This window comes from Rousettus aegyptiacus, unplaced genomic scaffold, assembly GCF_014176215.1.
Source record: "Rousettus aegyptiacus isolate mRouAeg1 unplaced genomic scaffold, mRouAeg1.p scaffold_m13_p_3, whole genome shotgun sequence".
NCBI lineage: Eukaryota > Metazoa > Chordata > Mammalia > Chiroptera > Pteropodidae > Rousettus > Rousettus aegyptiacus.
The window spans coordinates 14,767,221-14,787,640 of record NW_023416306.1 but is presented as its reverse complement, the minus strand read 5'-3'; the positions used below and the strand labels follow the sequence as shown (position 1 = coordinate 14,787,640).

Below are 20,420 nucleotides of genomic sequence, written 5' to 3'. Positions count from 1 at the left end.
TAGAAAAACTAATTGTAATCTGGAGAGGAGGAGAAGAGAGAGAAGAAAAACAAAGAGAGGAGGATGTTTATCACTTCATTTGCCACCTGGAATGGGCAACCTTGAAATGGAAAATCAGAAAGAGGAAAACAAAATTACTTGATGCCAAAGCAATGGCTTTGAGGCCTAGATCTCGGGCAGTTCAAAGGTAGCTACGCAAGCTGTCAGGTGACCTGCGTCACCTTCCTGTCTCTATCCCATGTCGTACTCCCTACCTCAGTCACCTGCAAAGATCATCATCGATTTTTTCATTTAGTGAACACCTTTTCCATATCTGACCCCTGGGGAAGTAAGAGTCCAGAAGAGGAGACATTATCCCCATCTTCAACATCACCAGCAGCTTCACCATCATCATCACCATCACCTAACATTTTATTGATTGAATCCTTACAATTTACTGGCTATGGATTTTACATTCATTTTATCATTTAATCTTCAGGGTAGCCTACAAGATAATAGTTATTATTATCTTCATTTTACAGATGAGGAAAAACGAGGTTCAGAGTTAAGAGGTGGCAGAGTTGGGATTTGAACCCAGAGCTGTCTGACTGCAAACCTGGTGAGGTAAAGTCTGGGCTTGGGACTGTTTTCTGGGCACGCATGTTCATGATGGTGAGTTTCTAGGTCCACACATGTATACTTCGGCATGCCATGTTGTGTGCCTGTGTGGCTGTGCCCAAGTATGGGTGTGGAGCCCTACTTGTTTACATCTCCAAGTGTGCCTGTGACCATGGCGTCTGCCCACGTATGTGTTTGTGGTTGGCCTTTGATTTGTTGGCAAACTCGAGTCTCCATCTCAAATCTTCTCTGGCAATGTTTTTTTGATTGAAGAGTTGGAGACACAGAGCCACCTTCTCTAACTACAGGTCTCTCTCCTCCAATCCCCCTGCCTCTGGTTAAGCTGGGTTTGGCTCTACAAACAAATTCAACCCCAAAGGGACAATGGGAGGCAGCTCAGTGTCAGGATGGCTGGGGGACTGGTTCATGATGCTCCCCCTTGGAGGAAGGTTTTACCCCTGAGATTCCAGAAATCAGGAAGGGTCTTGAGGAAGCACCTGAGAGAGAGGGAGCAGATGGAAGGCTGGGAGGTGGCATGGGTGAAGCAGAGAATGACAAGAGAGCGACAGCAAAGACCAAGGATAGACCCTCAGGACTTTGCTCCTTCGAGGCCACCTGAGAGATGGCAGTCCTGCGTGGCCTCCGCCAGCAGAGGGCGCACAGGGCCTTTGCATCACTCAGCTCCCTTGGGAGGCAAAACAAGGTGGGAATAGCAGCCAAGGCGGAAAGTTCCTCTGGGCTGAGAACCTCAGACAGAGCCCAGAGAGCAGCTTCAGGACCCACATACTCAGAACAGGTGACGGGGAGGGGGGGGGGCTGGTGGCGCGCTGCTTTAAACTCTGCTGGTCAGAAACCAGATTCGGATTCTAAGAGCTGTGTGAGTGTGCGTGTGTGTGTATGTGTGTGCGTGTGTGTGTGTGTGCGTGTGTGTGTGTGTGTGTGCGTGTGTGTGCGCGTGTGTAGTGAAAGCTACCAGGAAACGAACTAATCCAATAATAGGAAGAAGAGATAATATTTATCGATTTATCTATGTTCTAGATAGTTCCAAGATATGAGTGTGTCATTTTAATTGCACGGGAACTCCCTGAGACAGCTACTAGTATTATTCCCATTTTGTACACAAAGAAATGATGCTCAGAGAGGTTAAGGAACTTTGTCCAACAGAGATCCACAGTTAGGAAGTGACAGTGACCAAAGCCACAGTGTAGCCAAGTGGGCTCCTAGCTTAGCGCCTGGCACTCTGTCAACCCATGTTCATGACTCAGTGCAAGGCCTGGGCTCTTGACCACTGAGATAACCTGCTACCTGGCAGAGTTCTGTTGTTTCCAGTCAGGGTTGGAATGTGCTTTTGCGCCTGTGGATGTGGCTGTATGCATGTGTGTGTGTGTGTGTGTGTGTGTGTGTGTGCGCGCGCAATTGATGTCGTTTCAAATAGCGACAGGGCCACTGTTTCTTTAGACACCCATTTCCCCCAAAATATCTTTGAGGGCAGTTCAGTCTTGGTTGACACGATATGGAAATGATTCATCGAATTTTTAAAATAGCAGACCCTGGGCCCCATGGACTCAGGGCAATTCTGGGGACACTTTTTGGGGCCTGTCATGTTCTGGGAACTGCTCTGCACACTAGGGGAGGTGCCCCCACTCGCAAAGACCAGGAGAGGATGTGAGCGCCGTATGGAGGCCTCCGAGGCCTTCGCCGCCGTCCAGCCCCGCCTACTCCTCCTGCCTCGGTTTATGAGCCACCGTCTGCTGTTCTCACGCTGCACTGATTGTCCCTAAGTTGCTGCTCACGTGGGACACATTGCTTCCTACACAGGAGCCCACCGAGGTTTCGCCCTCTGAAAAGCTCTCGCCCCCCCCCCCACCCCTGCACCTGGCCAACTCCTACTTATCGTTCAGACCACGCATTATGCCTCTGCCATTGAGAAACGTTCCCTGGATCGGCTCTCCCCTTACACTCTCTCACAGCATCTCGCTATTTGCTACCACGAAGAAGAGTTCCACAGTTCCCAGCCACAGATGATGGGCTCGGGGGGACCTTATGCGATGCCCACCTCTCCCACCAGACTCTGAGCTCCGTGAGATCAAGACGACGCCTGTCCCATTTACTGCCGCCTCCCCAGTGCCCAGCACAGGGTAAATTGCATACAAAGCGGTGCTCGGTGAACATTTGTCGCGGAAACTAGGGAGGAAATCCAGAGATGAAAGTCACGTGTGTATGACCTACATCTCTCGAGAGAGTCCTTTTCTGATGTTTTATCACAGGGTTCCAAGATGCCTCATATCCAAGGGATGTTGGGGATTTGTGTCTACAATTCCAGCTCTTTTGCTAAAAGCTTTAAAACCCTAATTTCTTCCTCTAACTTATATGCGTAGGCACCTTGCTTCCGGTGGAGTTCAGATGGGGGACAGGGGCCCTCCTGAGCTAGTGGGGACCAGATCAGAAAGGTGATCTCTCTAAGCAGGGGGATGGGCAGACCGGCCCCTTTCGGTGTGCATCTGTGCATGAGTTGGCACTCACATTGGGGTGGAGGTGCAGGGGCTGGGTGGGGTGAGAAATGCCAGCAGGAAGCTAGAGGCCTCACTGAAAAACCACCTCTCCTGTAAAACCGTATCAGTTTTTCCCAGTTGGAAGAAATCTTTCCTACCACTTTTCTCCCATGTATCTTGTTTAGCAACGAATTCCAGAACTGGCCTTGGGATCTGGTGGCTGAAAGAGTGTGGGCTCGGAAGTTATACAGGCATGGACACAAATCCTGGCTGTGTGACCTTGAGGAGGTCACTTACATTTTAGGAACCTTAGTGACTTCACCTGTAAAATGGGGGTCATGAGTTTAACTTCAAGGGGTCAGGAGGAGGAGTCACATAAAGTTACCCATCTTGAATGCTAATTCCTTTTCCTGATTCCCACACTAGCTTTTAAATCTCTTTAGAGTCTCAGAGAGCCCAGCACAGTGCCAGCTCATGGTGTAACCACATTAAGCATATGTTTGTGCATAAAGGTGAGGGGCAGGCCTCTTCATCTTCCATGCCACCTGCATATGACATCTAAGTGCTACAAACCTACAGAGCGCGGCCACGGAAGATGCACCTTGTCCACTTCCCTCTGTTCAGCTACGCTGACAAGAATGACAAGCAAGGGAAGCTGGGCATCTCTGCCACCCTCCCCCTTCTCCTCCTCCTCCCAGGTTTTCCCTCCCTCCCGCTGCCGCCCCCTTTTAAGAATATGTGTGTGTTTTGGATACATTAATGCACAGCCACCAGCATACAAGAGTCCATCGCCCATCAGTTCTAGGGAAATTAGCATTTAAATTGAGATATTTCAGGGAAGTAAATCACCCCGGAGCCAGCCAGCACTGTTTGCTGCGTTTTCTCAGTGGAAGACAGGCTCAGGGCCCTGGCCCAGGAGCTGTTGAGTTTGCAGGGAGGGGTCCACTCTCCTTGGCTCTCCCTAGGCCACCCAACACCCAACCGCTAAAGGGGTGGCGTCAAACTCTCAGTGCCAGCGCAGACATCTCCCCTGGTGTACATCATGTGCCATCAGTCATCGCCAACTGAAAGTTAGCCTTCTGCCAGGTGAGGGAGGGGACTTTGGCTGAGATGTAATTTCCTCTGTGACCAGGCAGCTGGGAGACCTGTTCTCATCATGGCTGTCAGGGCCTAGCTGGGTGGTTTGGGAGTGCCACTCCATGCTTCTGGAACTGGGGGTGGGGGAGAGGAAGGCTAGTATGCAACATTTGTGTTTCTGAACCCCAGATTGAGAGGCGTTGCGCTAGATTGTATCCATTCTGTAGAAGTTGGAATGTCTAGGGTCTTAAACCAAACTCACCCTCAATCTCCGCCCTTCTTGGGGGCCAGTTAGAAAGTTTGTTCTCATGTGATCTGCTTCTCGATTTGGGTCTGCTTTTAAGTTCTCTGGTCAAGCACTCTTTCATTCAACTGTCATCAAGTCATTCATTCAACAGATCTTTAGTATTATGTGCCTGGCACGGAGAATACAATGATAAAACAGACGTCCTCTGTCCTCAAGTTGCCCGTAGCCTGGTAGGAGACATATGTGTAAATGCTTCTTACATACGTGACACGTGTGTGAATGTGTATTCACCTTAAGGTGAATATGGTTTTGAAATGTTAACATGAAGCATTTTTTTGTTGCCCCTAAATCATATTTGTTCATGGAACCCCCACCTGCTACATCAAAGGCATCCATCCATCCCTTAGGCAGAAAAGCAGATACTATCTAGAAAAAAAAGAGTCCTCACTCAGCTTTGCATCTCAAAGCTGACTCTGTAGTGTCTTGAGTTAGAGAATAGTTTAGAAAGTCAGCCTGTGCTGCGAGTGACGATTCTCTTATGTATCAAAGCCAAACCAAGGCCAACTCTGATCACAGTCTTATTTTAATGTACAGATGGTACAGGCTACCAACCCAGGGGAGCTCCCACCAGACAGGAAAAGGGAGGAGAAAACCCTTTGCTTTGCCACTGGATTGCAGAGGAGAGAAAGCCAAAAGGCCAAGCATTCAGACCTGAGAATCAGCAACCTTCCTTCTGGACTTTTGGAAATCAACCCCCCCCCCCCTTACCCACTCACTCCAACCTTGAGAGTGGTGTCAACAAATCCCTAAGCCACTAACCAGGGTTTTGGGAAACTCTCAGGGTGGGTGAGCGGGATTGATGAGTTTGCTCCACCAGACCAGGCTATAGTCTCAGGCGGGTGCTGGGTTGTGAGCTCCTTTATCTAATAGGCCAATGGGAGCTCCAGTGAGTGGGTGGCAATAGCTGAGCAAGAGATGGCAGAATTCAGACCCCCCAGTACTGTACCCATAGTGTAGAGACAGTGAAGCTGATAAGACATGTTCTGCTGCTCGTGGAGACAGGGATGGGAAAGAGGGTCTGAGATCAGCACAGGAGCTGCACAGTGTAGACTCTGGAAGTGGGCAGTGGATTCCAACATGCTGCCCTGCTCAAAAGACTGGCCAAGACCAGCCATGTCTTCTGGACAGCAGTGCAGGGGCCCAGAGCCAAGTTCAAACTCGAAGTCACATACCGACCACCAGGAATGATCTGTTAGACCACGTTTGTGCCAATGTCCTCCCATCGGCACCCTGAGGCCAAGCGGAGGCGGTGGTGGGAGGCTGCCTGGCCAGGGAAAGGCAGGAGTGGTCGGTGGTTTGGTCCTTTGAATGGACTACACAGGTACCTCAAAAAAGATTCCTAATTGGCAAGTTGAAACTCATTTTTTCTATCAGTGGGATGGGAACTTGAGGGAAAGATTATGTCAGCTGTAGAAAATTAAGAAGACTGTAGTGTTATGCATAACTGATTTGTAGTGGAAATGTGTGCAAATGCTTTACTTACTAAACAGATGGTTATAGGTCAAAGTGATATGGAGGAAGGTCAGAGGGGAGGTTCAGAGACCAAGGGGATGTAGAGGAGGGGCACTTATCACGGACTGGGGAGATGGGGAATGTTCCCTGGAGGAGGTGAGCCTTGACAGATTGGCAAGGAGTTATCCAGGGAAAGAACAGGGAGGAAGGGAGGTGTGGGTGGGGTCTAGGCAGAGGTGGAAGAGAGGGAGGGAGGTAGGAAGGGAGAGAGGGAGAGAGAGAGCAAGCACATGCACACGGAGAAAATAATGAAGATAATGCACTCAAGTGGCACGTTCTGGAAACGGAAAGAAGCTAAGATTTAAGATGTAAAAGCTTTGAGTAAAAAGCAAAGATGAGCTTAGAGGAGCAGGTAGGGATCAGACCTTAGGAATCTTCTAAGTGATGCTGAGGAATGCGGGCTTTATTCTGAAGGCTTGGAGACTCATTAGGGGGTTTTAAGCAGAAGAGCAATACTATCTAGCTGGAGCTTTAGAGTGACTGCCTGGATGGATGCAGGGTGGAGCCTGGACTGGAAAAGGAACGAGACTGGAAGGAGAGAGAACCATGCTGAGGTTTTGCAGCAACCTAGATAAGACACAACGGAGTAGCTATATGACAGGATATGGAGGAAAGGCACAGATTTGAGAGAGGCTCAGGGAGTCCTGCTGGACCCTATCATCAATCACACATGAAGAAATCATGGGCTATGGCAGGCAGTGCTGACTCCAGGGCACCATCTGCCCCCGATTCCCTCACCTCTAAGCACCTGAGCCCTCTGTGCACCCTTATTTTCATCGATCATGGCCTTAGAATAGACCGGGGTGTCTTGGCCCATCACAGAAGTCCTTGCCTCTTTCCTGCTTCCACCAGCCACAGCCCATTTCAGCTCAACTGCGATGTGGGAGACCTGCAGGAAGACAGCCAGGTCTCAGACAGAACCCCTCACGTGTCATGCAAACTTAGCCATCTCCAAATAGAGGTGCTCAGGGCTGCCATCTCTTCCTGGGCAGAGCGCAGCTCATGATCCCTACCTCCTGGGCTGTCGCAAGGCTTCACTGGCTAAACAGTGGCCCCCCTATAAGGGGCCATACTCATCTCGGCCAATGCTCACAAAAAATAATGAGAGAGAAGACAGAAGCAGGGCAGATAAGGGACTTAGTTGAAGGTCCCCAGGTTTGCAGGACCAGGGCTGGCCACCCACCCAGGTTGACTTCCAGCCGAGAGCTGCTTGCACTGAAATGTTATCAAAGGTGAGAAGAAATGACCCTTCACCTGCCTGACACCTGACCCGCCTCCTTCAAAGCAGTGGCCGAGTCAGATTCTCTTTGCAACCAATCTCCGCTGAGGCCTCAGAGACAGACCTCATGGTGTCACCTCCTCCGGGAAGCTGCCCCTGAGCCCTTTCTTTGGGAGAGATGCCCTTGTGCTTCCACAGCACTCAATTTTGGCTCTGATGAAGATCACCAGAGTGTGCCAGATATGGTCATTCTCTGCATGTCTGTAACTGTCCCAGATTCTGTTCTCGATTGCAAAGATCTGTTTGTCTGATTCCCCTCAGAGCCCTCCTTATTTACACATCCTGATTCCAGGGTCTGGTGTAGATGCAGCACATAACAACCGTCTGTTCTGATTTAGGCCACTGTCCCCTCTCCCAGGGACCACCATAGCTGCCTATTAAGGACTCTCTGCATTCATTCAGTCTTGCCTTTTCAATTCATTTACCATCCTGAGGCCAGAACGATCATCTAAAATGATGGTGATGGTCCTAACTCAAATATATCACTGGCTCCATGTATTAGTGTCCTATTGCTGCCATGATAAATTACTAAAAATCTTAGTGTCTTAAAACAATATAAGCTTACCATCTCATAGTCTGACATCTGACATGGGTTTCTAGGCTAGAATCAAAGTGTCAGCAGGGTGGCATACTTTCCAGAGGCTCTAGAGGAGAATCCATTTCCTTGCCTTTTTTTGCTTTTCGAGGATGCCCTCATTCCTCGGATGCCTCTTCACAGCTAGCCGGGGCAAGGCAAGTCCTTCTGGAACCACATCATTCCAATCTCCTTTCTCACGCCCTTCTTCTACTTTAAGGATCCTTGGGACTACACTGGGCCCACTGGATAATCCAGGACAATCTCTTTATTGCAAATCAGGTGATTAGCAATTTATTTCACCTGTACCCTTAATTGTCCTTTGCCATATAAGGTCACTTATTCATAGGGTTCAGGGATTAAAATGTGGACACTTTAGAGGCCATTATTCTGCCTCCCAAACTCCAGTATTGTTTTTGTTTTTGTTTTCTCTCCAGGAGAGTTTTGTCGATGCACCTCTCTTCATCCGGGACTTCAGAACCCCTTCTCTGGGTTTCCCCAGCACCCATCCTTCTCTTATCCCAACATTTTCACACTGGGCTATTGTTCCCCGCCACTCACTGTCTCCCTCACTGGGCAGAAGGCACAGAGGGCAATGACCACACCTGTTTTATTGAGTACCGTGTATCCAGCCCTGACGTGTGGCTGAAGCACACACTAGAGACTCCATAAGTGCTTATTCGGTGAACGAATGAATTCATCTTAACCGAATGGAAATGTAGAGGAATCAATCTATTCGGCTCCGGTACTGCAAGCTCCCTGCTGTGGGGCCTGGGTCACTGCCTTTTTCATCTCCACCCCGCTTCCCATCTCTCCCTTTCTTCCCTAGCCATCTAGCACACACGATGGCAAGTATCATTTTTAAAGCTAATATCTATTGATTGTTTACAACGAGTTAGACATTATTCTGAGGGCTTTCCACATATCTCATTGCACACTCACAATGAGCCTGAGACTGCAAGGTAAGTACTCTTAGTCTACTTTTTTTTTTTTTTTTTTTTTTTTTGGTGAGGGAGCAGAAATGAAAAGAGGGTAAGTACACAGAACTAGTTAGCTGGATTCTGAAAAGTCTAACTCCATATTCTTAAAAAAAAAAAAAAAAAAAACTATGCAAAAATATTCCAGTCACATTTCATTTTGCCCCTCCACAAAATGCTGAAAAGTAAAGACTTGACTCACTGAAAATATCAGTGCTGGTAGAAGGTCCCAGATGGATGCCCACACTAATAACGGAAAAGGACCTTTATGAAAGCATGCCATGTATGGTAGCATAGGCTTTCTCTTTCTAACCTTCTTGCTACAAAATGTTTGTGTCCCCGTCAGAATTTATATGTTGAAACCTAATCCTCAGTGTGGTAGTATTTGGAGGTGGAGCCTTTGGGAGGTGCTTAGATCATGAAGGTGCTGTTCTCATGAACAGGATTAGCACCCTTATAAAATGACCCAGAGAGCAACTCGTCCCTTCTGCCATGTGAGAACACAGCAAGGGGGTGCCATATATGAACCAGGAAGTGTGTCTCGATAGACATTGAATCTTTAGGTGCCTTGATCTTGGACTTCCCAGCCTCCGGAACTGTAAGAAATACATAAACGTATGCTGTTTAAACCACCCAGTCTGGGGTATTCTGTTATAGCAGCCTGAATGAACTAAGACACTTCTCAACAATCTTGCAAGCTAGGTATTATTATCTCCATGATGGAGGAGAGGAAACTGGGGCTCAGAGAGGTGAGATCGGGGACTTTCCTAGGGTCGTATACGATTAAATCGGGGCTGTCGGCTTCATTCTACCACGCACCTCTCTGACCATGCTCACACCTGCCTTTCTCTCTCCTGCCCCACCTTCATTTGTACACTGGTGAGCATGAACACACGCATGCGCGCACACACACACACACAATGCGACATCTGGGTCACACACCATGCACATCTTCCTTCTCTAAATGCAGAACGGCTTTTACCAGTGGCACCAAAACTCGCTTAAGCATTCCAGGCATGGCTGTTACTAACTCCTGCCCTGGTAATTGTGATCCCTGAAATTGAAAGAAATTGCAGGCTAGAGAAACATTATCTTCTCTGCCACTTCGCCCTCCATCTCCTCGCTTGTGTGTGTCAGCGCCGGGATCCCTCATCCTGCCATCACACCAGGAACGAGCTGCCTGCTGTCACTGCGGCCTCTGGAGCAGCTTCCTGAGCTTTTTCTTCCAGGTTTCAAGGGAAAGATTCAAAAGCCCTGATTCCTTGAGATAAAACTTTAGAGCTCGGGGTGAGGGAAGTTTGACACCACTAGGCCCAACCTCTGCATTTTCCTAAGTACTATTATTATCTCTGTTTTTTTCAGATGCTATGAATGAGATTTGAAGAGGAAAACTGGCCTTGCCCCAAATCACATAGCCCAGATGCAGCCAAAGAGAGATTCGAGCTTAAAGCCTGCCTCCGTACACACATCTGCAGGATCTGAGGGAAGAATCCCCTGGCCTGAGGTGGCGGCTGAGCCTCTGATGGCAGGGCACTGAGCAGCCCAGATCTCCCTCCAGCTCTGGCCCCGACCACAGGCTCCAGCTTATCTCCCTCAATCTCCAAGGGGGTCTAGCTACTTATTTGATCACAGTCCACAGCAGAAGCCAACATCCTTGTACCTTTCAAAATGTTTCAAGCCTAATTGGGATCTTCGTATCAGTTCAGAGGATTCTCTATCCTCAGGGACACTCTGCCCCACAATGCCATTCACCTCTGTGTCTCAAAGGTCTAGCATGACAGCAGTCCCACCCAGAGTAGAGTGACAAAAGGCATTTGCCAAATAAGTGCAAAGCCTGGGGCTACTGACTCTCCCTCAATCTTAACACTTGTTCTCACAATTCCTCATAAACCCTCAGTCCTGCCCTGGACAGAGAGCCAGTTCTATGAAGCTGTGCAGCAAACTTGCTAGGTGGCCTTGAGTGAGTCATTTCTCAGCTCCAGGAGACTTTAAGGCCTGGGGTTATTTCTCTAATTAATTAGGTGTCCCCAAATGTCTCTAGCAGACAGGCTTAAGAATAAGATCTCAAAATGGGAGCCCTGTTGCCACAGGCACTTTGAGTTTGCTTCCTTACTTTTTTTGGAAGTGGTTTTTGCAGTCAGACGTACCTGGATTTGCACCCCGGTTCCACTCCCCGCCATTCCCTGTCTGGCTCTGATTCAACCTTAAACACTGAACCTTTGTCCTGGGTCTCTGTTTACTCATAAGAAAAAGAGAGATACCAATCCCCCTTGCCTCACATCCTTGCTGTAAGGATTTAAAGAGTCCATAACATGAGCCGCTTGCTAGAGGACTGAGAAAAGCAGACTCGCGATAAACGGTAGCTGCTGCCGCGGTAGAGAGCGCTGTGCTAACGGTTTTCTTTCACGTTCTCAAAAAGCCTGTCTTGATTAGGAGTAAGAATGATGCAAATTTTAGAGCTGGAACGGACCTCAAATCTTTTATCTTACCCCTTTCCAGAAAGAATAGACAGCTTGTCCAAGTCATATGAGAGAGCTATAATGAGAACCTAGGACAGGTGGCTGTGAATTCAGAGTCCTTTTCTTTATAGCATGGGATTCTTTTTTTTTTTTTTTTTTTTTCTAGTAGATGCCTTCCTAACTTCATACTCTACTCCTGACCTTTAGGGGACTTATGAATGCTAAAGGCAGCATCAAATGTTCAACTCCTCTCTTCCTACCACGGCATGCGATGAAATCGGTGTGGGTTTGTCTATGTCCCCCACATTGGGACTAGGGACTAACTCTGACTTCTTTCTCCTTTCCAGCTCCCAACGAAGCTTTAGGTACAAAGAAGATGCTCAGAAATGCTGGTGAAATTGAACCCAAAGTAGGTCGGACTCCAAATGAAAGGAAAGAGATGCTTCAAAACTCCTAACTTAAAGCAATACATAGGAAAAATCAAAGCCACATTTTAACTGACCACACAGCATCTATGCATTTATAATAACTTCATTTCTGGTAGTAACTTGGAGAGGAAGACCAATTTTTTTTTCATGTTAACATTTAAAATCAAGCCATGAGGTGCATTTTAGAATCAGAACACATGGCCTAGGGACAGCTGGTTCTGGTGTAAATGTGCGGCTGAGATCACATCTCTGAAAGTTTCTTCCCTTCTGTCTTTCTCATACTCCCCAGGGCACCTTGGAAGTCTTTCCATTGAGCCACCTCTAATGAGCTTTGCAAAATGAGAAACCTGCTTCAGTAAAAGAAAATCTAATAGCAATTGCTTTCTTGTTTGCACTCACACTCTCTCTCTCCTCTTTCTCTCTCTTTTTTTATTAGTCATTAGCAATGGAGAAAGAAAACCCCCAAAGGCAGAAGAAAGGCAGCAATATTTGCATGTGCCTCCTGTAACACTGTACTAATGAGGACCTCTGACCATCTCTCGCATCCCTCTTTTTCAATTCCCACAGACCCTGTATCAGTTACAGCCGAATCCAGAGCCCGGCAAGTGTGGGCATTAGCAAGTTCACACCACAACCAAGGTGAAGTGCGCATATTGTTGCAGGACCATTGGAAATGGGGTTTGAGTCCTCCTTGAAACCAATGGATGTCAAGCCTTAAAAGTGGCCCAGGAAAACAAAAATTCAATAAATGAACACAAAGTTTGGTCTTTTCAAAATCTGACACCAAAATGTAATTATCCTAGGTTCTAAGACCCTGGATCCAGCTTCCAGCCTTGTTAATTGCTGGTCATGTTGTCATCTGCAATCACAGGGCCATGCTAAGCCTCAGGGTTATAAGTAATAACCCTACCCACACACACTGAGAATGGATCTCGAACTCCTCCTCTTACTATGTGTGTGATCCTAAGCAAGCTGCTTAACTTGAGGAGCCTCAGTCACCTCATTTGTAAAATGAGGTAATAGTACCTACTTTTACGGACTCAATTATGAGGATCAAAAAGAGCAATGAATATAAAGAAACTGTCATATATTTGACTACATGGTGGTTACTATTACTTTGGCTGTCGTGTATTCCCCGGAAACAAAGACAAGGCTAAGTCTTGCCTTTGCCTTTGGAAACTTAGGATAAGTTGTCGTATTTTACCGAGAAGCCTCAGTTTTCTCATTTGTGATAGGGACAGAGTAACAATGCTGGCGATTACGAGTGTTGTGGGATTGGATGACACATGCACAATGAAACCTAGCACGTCGTACTCTGTGCTGCTCTGTAAATGTTAAGTATCATTATTACCATCATTATTATTACTAGGGATGTGACTGAGCTTTTTAAAACATTATACGTATTAGAAAATCCCAAAGACTCGATAACATAAAGCCTCCCGGAATTAATAAATGATATGGCAAGGTTGCAGGATATGAGGTTAATACAGGACAGTCAATTTATTTCCTCGAGGCCAGAAACAAACAGGTGGGATTTGAAATTAAAAATACGGCACCCTTTACATTAGCACCAACATTTTTTATATACTTAGGTATAGATATGGTAAAATATGTACAAGATCTATGTAATAAAGACTATAAAACTTTGATGACAGAAACCAATGATCTAACTCAAATAGAAAGAAATTGCACGTTTATATTCAGAATTATTAAAATGTCAGTTCTTCCCAATTTCATCTGCAGATTCAAATCAAAATTCCACTAAGTTATTTTGCAGAGATTGACAAACTCCTTCTAAAGTTTAATATGAAAAAGAAAAAGACCCAGAATAGCTGACAGAAAATTGAAGGGAAAAAACAAAGTCAGAAAACTGACATTACCTGACGTTAAGACTAATTGTAATTGATAGTAATCAAGACGGTGTAGTAATAGGAAAACAGTAGCCAGATAGTTCGATGGAACAGAACATAGAGCCCAGACACAGATCACACAAAACTAGTCAACTGATTTTTGACAGAAGAGCAAAGGTAATTCAGTGGAGAAAGAATACTCTTTTCAACAAATGGTGCTGGAACAACTAGATAGCCACATTAAAAATAATTAATAATAATAATAATAATAATAATAATCTAAACACAAGTCTTTTACTTTTCACAAAAATAAACCCCAAATGGTCATAGACCTAAATGTAAAACACAAAACTATAAAACTTCTAGGAGATAACAAACACTGGAGAAAATCTTGGTGTTATTGGGCTTGGTGATGCATTTTTAGATACACCGCCCAAAGTGAAACACATTAAAAAATAAAAATGATAAGTTTGGCTTAATTAAAATTAAAAACTTCTGCTCTGTGAAAGACACTCTTAAGAGCATGAAAAGACAAGCCACCAACTGGGAGAAAATATTTGCAAAACACATATCTGGTAAAAAGACTTGTACCCAAATTATACAGAGAATGCTTAAATTTCCAAAGTAAGAAAGCAAACAACTAGACATAAAAAGGAACAAAAGACCTGAACAGACACCTCATCAAAGAAGAAGTACGCCAAATAAGCATATGAATAGATGCACAGACCTTATCATTCTGGAATAGCAAATCAAACAAAGAGATAGCACTACTTAACTACTAGAATGGCAAAAAATTCAAAACACTAACAACACCAAATGCTGGTGAGGATGTGGAGCAACGGGAAGAATTCGTTGCTGGTGAGAATGCAAAAATTGTATAGCCACTTTGGAAGGTAGTTTGGCGGTTTCTTACAAAGCTTAGCAGAGCCTTACCACACAATTCAATAATTATATTCTTCGATATTTACCCAAATAAATGGAAAACTTATGTCTACACAAAATCTTGCACGTGAATGTTTATGGTGACCTTATTAATATATGACAAAATGTGGAAGCAGCCAAGTTATGCTTCAATAGGTGACTGAGTAAACAAATTATGGGAGATATGTACAATGGGACATTTTTCAGTAACAAAAGGAAACGAGCTACCAAACCACAGAAAAACATGAATGAAATCTAAATGCACGCTGCTGAATGAAAGGAGACTACATGCCGTATGAGTCCAAATACATGATATTCTGGAAAAAGCAAAGCTGTGGAGACAGAGAAAAGATCAGCGGCTGTTAGGAGTTCACGGAGGCATGAATAGGTAGCATAGGAGATTTTTAGGACTGTGAAACTATTCTGTATGATGCTGCAATGGTGGATAGATGGCATTATACATTTGTCAAAATTCTTAGAACTGTGCAACATAAAGTATAAACTACGGACTTTAGTTAATAAGCTTGTATCAATATTAGATCATCATTTGTGACAGATACATTAAACTACTGCAAGATGCTAATAATAGGAAGTATTGTATGTTTGGGTGTATTGAGGGTATATGGGCATTCTACTTTCTGCTTAATTTTTCTGTAAATCTAAAACAGCTCTAAAAATAATGTGTTAATTAGAATAATAATATGGATAGGCAAGATCATTGTTGAATTAAATGTTATTGTTACAGAGGTGACAAACTGCAGCTCTCTAGTCAATCTGGCCTCCACCTATTTTTGTAAATAACGTTTAACTGGAACAAGGTACGACCCATTTCTTTATATATCATCTATCTGTGCCTGCTTCCCTATTAAATGGCAGAGGTGAGTGGTTGTGATCAAACTCATATGGCCCACAAAGCTAAAACTATTTGCGATCTGTTCCTTAACAGGAAAAGGTTTGCTGACTCCTGATCTGAGGACAGACTCTCAGGCTGGGAAGTACATTTATAAGTTGTTCAGATCAATGACTTAATGAATGCTGGAATCCCAGGTTCATCCCAGGAGGAACGGTTTCCTAGACCAACCTCTCTAGCTAGTGTGGACGTCACACTAATCTTGACATTGGACATCAGTCTCTCTTCCTCTCTCTGCCGGTCTCTCCAAGCCCACCCTTTCCAATCCAAAAACAGTACATGAGCAGAATTGCACATGCACTTCTCACTCGGAGCCTTCGTTGTGAACCACGCACTTGATCCAATGTCATCCTGCTTCTGAACTTCCTGGTTGCTGACCTTCCTGCTCATCTCCATGCCCTTAGCCCCTGCTTCTAATTTGTAGTTTCGATGTCAGACCCAGGTGCCCCAGCTATGGCCCTGGCCCTGAAAAGTACCGTGGTAGACTAGATTATAGCCCCTAGAGATATCCAGGTCTTAATTCCTAGAACCTGTGAATGTTACTTTATGCTACGGCCTGAATTGTGTCTTAATTTCATATACTGAAGTCTTCACAGTATCCTCCTGCACCTCAGAATAGGTTTGCATTTGAAAGTAGAGCCTTTAAGAGGGGATTCAATTAAATGGGGTTGTCAGGGTGGGTCCTATTCCAATCTGACTGCTATCCTTAAAAGAAGAAGAAATTTGGACACGCAGACACACGGGGATGTGCAAGACCGTGTGAGAACACAGGGAAAAGGAGGCCATCTGCAAGCCAAGGAGAGCGGCCTCAGAGGAAACCTAACCTGCCGACTTGGACTTGAGTCTCTGGAACTGTGAGGAAATAACATAGCTATTATTTGAGCCACCCAGTCTGTGGTATGTTGCTATGGCATAGAAAACTACTATACCTTATAAAGCACAAAAGGAACGTTTCAGAGGAACAGTCTCCTCGTCTAACCTCTTTGTCCACATGAAAATTAAGGATCTTAAAATGAGGAGATTATCTTGGATTATCTCAGTTGGTGCTAGTAAGAGAGAGTAGAGGGGTTATGCCTACAGAAGGGGCAGAAGGTCATGTGAAGATGACAAGACAGACCGGAGTGATGTGGCCACAAGCCAAGGAATGCCAGCGGCTAAAGAGATAAGCCAAAGATTCTCCCCTGAAACCTCTCGAAGGAATTCCTTCTAACGCTTTGATTTTTAGCTCCATAAGACTCAGTTTGGACTTGTGGCCTCCAAAAACAGTGAGAGGATAAATGCATGTTGTTTTAACCAGCAAGTATGTGGTAATATGTCACAGCTGCATTTTCCCAGATAAATACCATTTTTTTTTGTTCAGCTTGGGCTCACAGACCTTCCTCCTCCCTGGCTTCCCTACTCTCAAGCAGGAGCACACAGCCCCTTAAACACTGTCCTGTAAAGTAAGAGCAGCGTGTCCATGTGACCTACATTTCTAGGAACTCTGAGGAGCACAGGCTTCAGCGTCATCCAGGACTAGGTTTGACTCCCCACCCCAGAATGATATGTCTGTGTGACCTTGGGCACATCACTTAGCCCATCTCGATTTTCCAGTTAGGGAATGGGGATCAAGTCATCAACCTTCTATGGTTGTTGTAAGGATTTTCAATGATAGAGATGAACTGAAGAACATATTTTCTGGAATAGTTTTATAATGTTGTCAATAAGTAATAATAATGCTTGCTATTATCAACTGTTAGGTTCTCCAATAGTTCTGAGTGTGCCTGATTTCCTTTTCTCAAAGCCAATAAGGGACTTTGTAAACTGTTGTTTGGGGCTTACCTGCGACACAGATCCAATGAATTTGTACCAACTACTTCCTTCTCTCATTCACTGGTATCTCTGATTCTGTGAGATGCTCAGAATCTAAAAAAAGCGTGATCTTCATTGACTCCGCTCCTGCTGGTTAGCACTTACGGGAGACCGCGTGGCTTCACTACAGAGAGGCTAAGCCACTTGCCCAAGGTCACACAGCTAGTAAGTGATGACCGGGACTTATGCTCAGGTTTCCAATGCGCTATCTACTATGCCACTAAGTGCTAGGTCTGTCTCGCCAAACTCTGCACCTAAAACACTGTTTCCACTTTCAGCACCTCCTGAACTAGGTGAAGATGTTTCTTGTCCATATGGCCAGACTCCTCACTTCCATCTTTCGGGGACTTCCCTCTCCAGGGCAGCTCCTAGTGAGGAGACAGATGGGACAACTCCAGGCAGGTGACGGGAAGCCTTGAGTTTTTGTGCCCTTTTGTTGGAGAATGTGGTGACACACCTAATATCCTTCCTCCACCCCCCCCCCCTTCCAGGAAACCAGGAAACCAGCACTTACCCAGAGTGCCTTCCCACTCTGTTAGCAATCCAGACCATATGGTTAATTAGCTAAAATTTGCGACCGCATCTGTGATGCTATTTCTCTTTTTGGCATGTGTGAACTTAATTACTGAAGCCATGGGAAGCTCCTGGTCCACCGGGAGAGTGGTGGGCATAGGGGTTACAGAGCACATCCCGCGGCTCAGGGAGTGGGACGTGTGGGTGGTCAGGGTCTGAGAAATGAAGGGTAGAGAGGGCCCTTTTTGGCCAGCTGAGGATGGGGCGTTTGTGGTGGCTGCATTGAGACTGGGACACAATGTCACAAGGCCCCCATCTGTGAGTGTTGGCAAGCATCCGCAAAAAGAGGCCAACCTTTCTGTACGGTAGAATGCAGGGTTCCTTCTCTGGTTATTCACTGCCCTTCAAATTCTATTCTTAGTTACTCCACAGAATATCTGTCTCCCAAGCACGTACCACCGTCTCCCCAGAACATGAGACAGGACCTATAATATAGCCAGTGTCCAATAAACAAGGCTGATTGGCCCAAAGAATAAACAAAGCTTTCTGAGCCTTTGTTTCCTCATCTTTAGGATAAATCATAAAAATTATATTATACCATTTCTTAGAATTAAATGATAGGTAGCACCTATCAGTCCCTAATATAATGATAGGTGTTCAACAAGAATTTATTTTATGAATGAATGAATGAATGAATGAATGAAGAGCAGAAGCAAAGAGCCACTGAATGCTAGTACTGGAAGAAGCCTAAGAGATCAGAATGATTTCAGTCCTCCCACTGTGCCTCAAGTTTTCTTGTCTGTAAAATGGGGACAATAAAATCACCTCCCTTTTTGGGTTGCTTGAGGATTAAATGAAATAACTTATGTAGGTAATGGAGAGGTGTGCCTGCGATGTAGCAAGCTGCCTATGAATACTGTTGCTGTTGCTGCTGCTGTGAATAATACGGACACAGTGAAACTCACTGCCAGCGAGGGAAGGGCCCTGGCCAGACAACATCGGTTTGTCGTTTATCCTGGACTGTGACTCAGGGCTCCTCCTCTGAGCCCACTTTGCTGCTCCCTGAGCAGCGCAGGCTGGTGCCACACTCAGAGTCCCAGGGGTCATAGGCTGGATGTGTGCCAGCTCTCAGGGGTCACTGGTATAATGAGGGAGACAGAACCCCCACTCTGGAAATCACCAGACTAAGAAGTAAGTCAGGGTTAAGGGAGACTTTGACTAACGTCGGCAGTCGACAGAAGACTCTTGTCTACTGGGGGCTCTCATGGACTCCCGTGTATGATTTTCTAGATTGTGCCATTGCAGAAAGGACAACCAGAGGGTAAAATCCAGGCTTGCTCTGCAAGCCAAACTCGGTGACCACAGGGGTGTGCCTGCCCTGAGAAGTCTCCTCTTTCCGATTCATACACAGGTGCTCTGTTGGCAGCTGTGGCCCTGGAGCTTTCTCTGGGGTCAGTGGACAGTTTGGGGCAGGAGGACTTGGCGTCTCGGGATCCTGGGGCAGGTGTTCGTCAGAGCAGGACCAGCATCCGTCTTACTCATCCCCCTTCTCGAGAGCCTAGAACAGTAACTGGCCTGTGGACACTCACACGAATACATGTTGAGTAAAGGAACCATCCTATTCTTAAAATCTATCGTAGACCCTACTGTGTGATTTGGGCTCACCATGTGCAGGATAAAAGTGTGACCGAAAGAGCAAGAGAAGTGTATGTGAGAAAAAACAATGATTTCCTTGGCCTTTAGCCCTGTACAGTATTAGCAGCTAATTTATTGAGCAGGAACTCCATCCAGGCATAGTATAAGGACCTGCACATGCGTCATCCCCCAAAATCTCACAACAGCTCTGTGAGGTAGGTGCTAAGATTGTTTGCAACATAGAAATGAAGGCCCTGAGGCTTAGCGAGGCTTAGGGATTTGCCTGCGGTCACGTGGCTCCGAAGGAGCAATGCTGCCCTTATAACTGGTGCTTCACTGCCTCCGGGGCCGTTTTTACTCACCATGGCCTTCTCTACCGGGGAGTAGAACTGGCTAAGGAGATACCAGGGGGCCTCCCATTCCCCCTGTCTGCTATGCTATTTCCCTCGACTCCCATCGTGCTCACTCCTTCGCCTCATTCAGGCCACTGCTTCACTGTCACCTCCTCCTAGAAGCCTGCCATGACCACCTTGTGTAAAGTAAAACTTTCCAATTCCTCACCCTGCTTTATTTTTTCTTCCTATCCCTTCTACCACCAAACAGATGTGTTGATTTTCTTTTGGCTGCCTCCACACCCCTATCCCTTTCCTTGCTCTGTGAGGGCAAGGACCTTATCTGTCCTGTAAACTGCTATTACCATGATCCAGAATGGCACCTGACACATAACAGCGTTTGACATGTATTTACGAAATGACAAGGAGAATGGCTGGATAACCTTGGGCCTGTTATTTAAATGCCTGTTTAATGCCTGACATTTTCTTTCTGTTCCCATTCTCTTCCTCTGGTTTCTTCACCAGTCAGAGAAGATACAGATACAGGTGTCGGGATGCCTCCCCGAACATAGCAGAAGGGCCATCGAGACAAGGTTCACAAGCTCTCGGAAAGAGAAGATATTGTTAAGATTATTAAACACTTGTGCCAACACTTATGGACATGGATCTTTTGTCCCATCCAAGCGAAAAAGCCCCAGGTCCCTGC

At 45.9% G+C, this 20,420-nt stretch overlaps 1 protein-coding gene across 11 annotated transcripts in view; it reads right to left on the bottom strand.

The window, feature by feature from the left end:
* Window positions 1–20,420, bottom strand: part of ASTN2 (astrotactin 2) — a 900,155-nt gene that overhangs the window by 230,396 nt on the left and 649,339 nt on the right. The gene's annotated exons all lie outside the window — the stretch shown is intronic.